Source organism: Gorilla gorilla, chromosome Y (genome assembly GCF_029281585.2).
Source record: "Gorilla gorilla gorilla isolate KB3781 chromosome Y, NHGRI_mGorGor1-v2.1_pri, whole genome shotgun sequence".
NCBI lineage: Eukaryota > Metazoa > Chordata > Mammalia > Primates > Hominidae > Gorilla > Gorilla gorilla.
The window spans coordinates 27,912,838-27,918,650 of NC_073248.2; the positions used below are offsets into that span (position 1 = coordinate 27,912,838).

Here is a 5,813-nt window from a genome sequence, read left to right on the forward strand (position 1 = left end):
ATTTTATTCCACTGATCCGTGTTTCTGTTCCTTCTCCCGTATCAAACTGTCTTGATTACTGTAGCTATCTGACTAGACTTAAAATCTGATGGGCTAATTTCTCCCATTTTTTATTCATTTCCCCCCCATTGTTTTAGCTGTTCCAAACAACTTTGCCTATCTATACATAATCTTACCCATATCTTTTTTAAAAAATTTTCCTGGGACTATGATAGTCATTAAGTTAAACCTGTTCGTCACTTTGAGTGGAATTGACATCTTTATTTTAAATCGTCTAGTTCATGTTATATCTTTCCATTTGTTTAGATCTCTCAATAACTTTCATCAACATTTTGTAGATTTCCACATGTAAATCCTATGAGTATATTATTAAATTTACATTTCAGTTTTTCATTTTTTAAAGCAATTGCAAATGGTATGCATATTTCTAACTTTGGTGTCCATGTATTCATTGCTTACATATGGAAATATAGTTAATTTTTATCTTATATCTGCAACCTTATGAATTCTTTGAATTATATATGTGTATATATATACATAAAATATATACAAAATCATGTTATGTACAAATAGCAACACTTTCTGAAAGTTGTTGACATATCTTCTGCATTTTGTCAAATATTTTTAAGAATTCAATTTTATATGATGTGATTTTTCTTCTAAAGTCTATTCATATGATAGATTACATTGATTAATATTTAAATAATGGCCCAGCCTTGCACCCCTGGAATACATCATACTTGGCCATGATTTATAGTTCTTCTTATGTATTTTTGCATTATTATGTACATTAATATTCTGTTGTGTTTCTGTGTCTGTTTATTATGGATGTATGTATGTAGTTTTCTGGTACTGTTTTCCCCTTGTTTTGGTATGAGAATAATAGTAGCCTCACAGTGCTCACTTCAGCAGCATATATACTAAATATTGGAATGATACAAAGATTAACATGGCCCCTGCACAAGGATAAAATGCAAATTTGTGAAGGGTTCCATTAAAAAAAAAATAGTGGCTTCATAAAATGGATTAGGAAGTATTCTCTTTTCCTTCTTTCCTTTTTTTTTTTTTAAAGAGACAGGGTCTTGTTCTGTCCCCTAGGCTGAAGTATAGTGATGCAGTGATAGCTATGATAGCTCACCATAGCCTTGAACTTCTGGGCTCAAGCGATCCTCCCACCTCAGCCTCCTAAGTAGCTAGGACTGCAGGTGTGCACCACTGGGCTCAGCCAATTTTTTTAGTGTTTTGTAGTGACAGGGCCTATCAATGTTGCTCAGGCTGTTCTCAAACTCTTTAGCTCGAGTGATTCTCTCAACTTCGCCTCTGAAGAGTGCTGTGATTACAAGCATGACCTACCTCACTTGACCCCTCTCTTTTCTTTTATTTCCTGAAAGAGACTCTGTGCACTTGGTGTTGTATAATTGGTAACATTCTCAGTGATAACATTTGGCCCTGGAGACTTCTTTTGGGGGAGTGTTCTGGCTCTGGAAAAGAATGTGTTTTCTGTTGTTTGAGTGAAAAAAAAATTTAAATGATTATTAGATCCTGTTGGTTGATGATTTTGTATCCTTGCTGTATTTTATATCCTTGCTTTCTCTCTCATTGTTCTATTAATTGTCAAGAGAAGGATATTGAAGACTTTAAGTGTAAATGTTAATTTACCTGATTTTCTTTTCAGTTCAATCAGTTTGTGCTACACAGGTTTTTTTAGATTTTTTTTTTTGTTTGGTGTGTACACATTTAGGATTACGATACCTTTTTATCTTTCTGTAAATTTCTTGTCTGTGCTAATTTTTTTTTTGTTCTGAAGTCTGTTTGTTCTAATATTCCTACTTTCTTGGATTTATGTTAAGACAGTGTATATTCTTATTACCCTTTCACCTTTTTCGTGTATGTGTGTGTGTGAGACAGGGTCTCACTCTGTCACTCAGGCTGGAATGCAAGGTGCAATCATGGCTTTGAAGGAAGCTGGGGGAAAGTGAATGGATTGTTCACACCGCTGCCCTTCAGGCCGCTGTCAAACCAGAGGAATTGAGTGAAGTTGAACTTACTGACATAAATGGGGAAAATCATTGTGCTGAAAAAGATTAAGCTGTCCTGAAGGAAGTGATGCCAACAAAAAATTTCACATTAAAGGAATTCTCAGGTGTGTTTCATGACACTGAAAGCCTCTACAGTACACAATGTAAGCTCATCTCAAGTTTCCATGGCCACATGGCAGTGCCCAAGCCTTGAGAAGATGCTCCCTTTGTATCATAAATTGTGTGATGAGGAGGAGGCAAGTTGTGTTCAAACTTCTGTAAGATTTTAAGAAAGAAGACACTTATTATCAGTGTTTCCACTGTTTAAATTACAGTGTACTCAGTGAACACTAGTTCTATTCTTTTTGTCTCTACATACATTTATAATTGGCAGGAAGAAAGTTTCAGTCTTCTGACAAGTTTTTAATAGCCATGAAATGACTGCCATTTTCCCTTTAGTTATTAAGTTTACACTGCATGGATTTAGCTTAAATGGTCATGTTTATGTTCCCATGTTAACTGTGCAAAGTGATGGCAGCTCATGCTTGCATGTGTGTATATGTGTTTCCGTATTACAGCACTAACGTGAACATGAATGTTATGGTAATGGAAGGTTATTTAAAATTTGTAATTTTTTTTCCCTTAGGATATGTCCCACTAGAAGGTACAGTTCAGTTTCTGTCTATTAAGTCATATGCAGTTCTCAAATCCTTGGAGATGGTTGTGCAACAGTTGTCATACGTTCCCAAATCCTTGCAACAACAGCAACAGAGCTGGCAACATAAAGCAGATTGCTACACACCTGCAGTCAGCAGAAGAGGGCGTGTATATACCTTCATGATTATGGAGATGTCATGATGCTAATGGTGGTTTCACAGATGTGCACATGTGCCATAACACATCAGATTTTATATGTTAAGCATGAGGATTATTGTGTGGCCATTAGAGCTCAATAAGATTGTTGATTTTTAAATTAACACATATATCTAAGAGGAGAGACTAAGCAACTAGTTAGAGCCAAGAACCCCTAGACAGCATTTACTATAAAATGAAATTGTCACTTTGCTCTACAAAGCTCAAAATGCTGGCAGATCCAAACACACCACCCACAGCCACAGAGCCTGTTAGAAATCTAATTCTGTCTTCCCCCAAGTTCTTGAAAATCAGGATTCTCAATATGAAAGAAAGGACATGCCGCTGTAGGATAGAAGAGGCTAAATAAAACATCCTGTGTATTGACTTGGAATTGGCAATGTCAGTAGGAACTCACGAGTTAACCTATGTTTGTTAGTTCTCTCTCCCCCTCACCCTCTTCTTGCTCTGTCTACTGAAAATACCTAGAAACAATGTCCAGTACAGTAGCAATGAGTATCTTACAATATCAGATTGCAGTGAAATCACCAAAGTCTACTAGGTTCATGTTGCCAGTGCTAAAGCACCACATGAAAAGATTCCCATTGGCCAATCATGGGACAATATGAGATTCTGTAATAATAATTGTTGTTATTACATTATAATATTTAACATTGTAATTATATTATCCCATAGTAATAACAGTTGGTATTATTATTAATCACATTGTATTGAAACTCATGAAATACTGGAGCTCACCCCACTGGTCACCATCTGGGGTTGGCAGTGCCAGTTCATTGTCTCAAAATGTGGGTGAAGAGGAATAGGGAGCCACCCTTTCCTGCAGGAGCTGTTCTACTGTGTGACCACACCCAGCCCGAAAGGGTAGAAACTGACCTGTTTGCTTCTGTTCCAGCTGAAAGTAAAAAGGAGGACAGGTCATCTCCCTTTCCATCCTTTAGTGATATAGTGTCTGTCTGGGTGCTGAGCATGAGTGGCCACCACAACAGCAGAGGAGAACCTGGACCTAGTGCCTCTGGGTGGCAGCATTGCTGTGTTGCTGAGGGCCAGCTGGAGCACAGGCTGGGCTCCAGGTGGATGTAAGAGCCAGTCACCCTGGACCACAAGTATGCAGACAGCCAAATGAAGGGCTTTCAGCAGGTGAATCAGAGGTAGAGGTGAAGGGGACCTATAGATTAAACATGACTTTGAAGATAGCGAGGATGGGCAGAACTCAGTTCTAGTGTCTGAAGGTGTCCATTTGGGCATAAACTCTTAACGCAAATCAAGGAGGTGGAAGTGATCCATCTTGGGAAAGAAGAGGGGACTGTGTTCAGGTTGGAACACTGGAGGGTCTCCTAGGGGACCTTGCGGTTGTTTAGAGAGTATTTGCCTTGTAATAACTTTCTAGGCATACCTACACTTGTGTAGTATTTTGAACTATTTTATTTTATAATTAAAATTTTTCTGGCTGGGTGCCAAGCATATGGCTTATACCTGTAATCCCAGTACTTGGGGAGACTGAAGTGGGAGGACTGGTTGAGTCCAAAAGTTCGAGACCAGCCTGGGCAACATAGCGAGACCCCATTTGTTCAAAAATTGAAAATAATTAGCCAGGCATTGTGGCACATACCTATAGTTGCAACTACTTGAGAGGTTAAGGCAAGGGAATTGCTTGAGCCCAGGAAGTTGAGGTTAAAGTGAGCCACGATCACTCTACTGCACTCCAACCTGAGTGACAGAAGGGGCCCTAAAAAAGGAAAAAAAAAAAAACAACTCTGAAACCTCAAAAGTCACTTGGATAAATTTTCTCTTTGATTAACCTCCGAATAATATATGCTCCTTTTTATTTTTTAGGAGTTTAAAAAGTTTGGTGTAATTGACTTTTTAATTATATGAAATGTATATATATATATATATTTTTTTGATATCGTGTTTCGCTCTTGTCGCCTAGAGTGGAGCACAATGGTGCAATCTACGCCCATTGCAATCTCAGCCTCCCAGATTTAAGCAATTCTCTCCAAGTAGCTGGGATTACCTGCGTGTGCCACCATGCCTGGCTAATTTTGTATTTTAGTAGAGACAGGGTTTCACCATGTTTGTCAGGTTGGCCTTGAACTCCTGACCTCAAGTGATCTACCCACCTTGGCCTCCCAAAGTGCTGGGATTATAGGCGTGAGTCACCGCACCTGGCCAAAATGTATCTTATTTCAAAGTGAACAGTATAAAATAAGAAATATTCAGAAGGCCTAGCATCTGTTCCTGTCCCCTTCCTCCCTCTGTAGGTATTACGCATACATACATGTGTGGACAGATATATGTGGACACACACAGAAGCACTTGCAGACACACAGATGCACTCACAGGCACAAATAGGAACAGATTTGCATGCCCTAACATACACAGATGCATGCACGGATAAACAGGCACACATTCATCCACACATAAATGTTCACACACCAATATGCACACACACGAACAGATCCTTAGGTGCTCGTAGGCACAGTTATACACACACAGATGCCCATGTTCACAAACATACATGTGCATGTACACAAACATACATGTGCATGTGCACATACAGATATGCTTGCACACATCACACAATGCAGATTAGACACTCATGCATACGCTGAATATGCACACACAAATACACGGATGCGTATCCATACACTGATGAACATATACAAAGTTATACATGCATACGGATATGTATGAACATACAAAAATTCTCTCCTTCCCTTGTTCTTAACTATAATGTATTCTCTATATATATGTGCTGCACCTTGCAATCTTCATTTCACTGTCTATATCCTTGAGATATTTCCATAACAATACCTTGAGGTCATCATGTTTGCTTTCCTTTCTTCCTTTCTCTGTCTTTACTGCCGCATTTGCTCTGCTTCATTCAGCTAGTACTGTTTGTTCCCCCTTTGTTTCACA

The 5,813-nt window shown here is 38.6% G+C and overlaps 1 non-coding gene across 1 annotated transcript; it reads left to right on the forward strand.

Moving 5' to 3' along the window:
* The first annotated feature begins 896 nt into the window (after positions 1-896).
* Positions 897-1,001, forward strand: LOC129530456 (U6 spliceosomal RNA). The gene has a single exon (XR_008675835.1). It is a non-coding gene; the product is annotated as a U6 spliceosomal RNA (small nuclear RNA).
* The last annotated feature ends 4,812 nt before the right edge of the window (positions 1,002-5,813 follow it).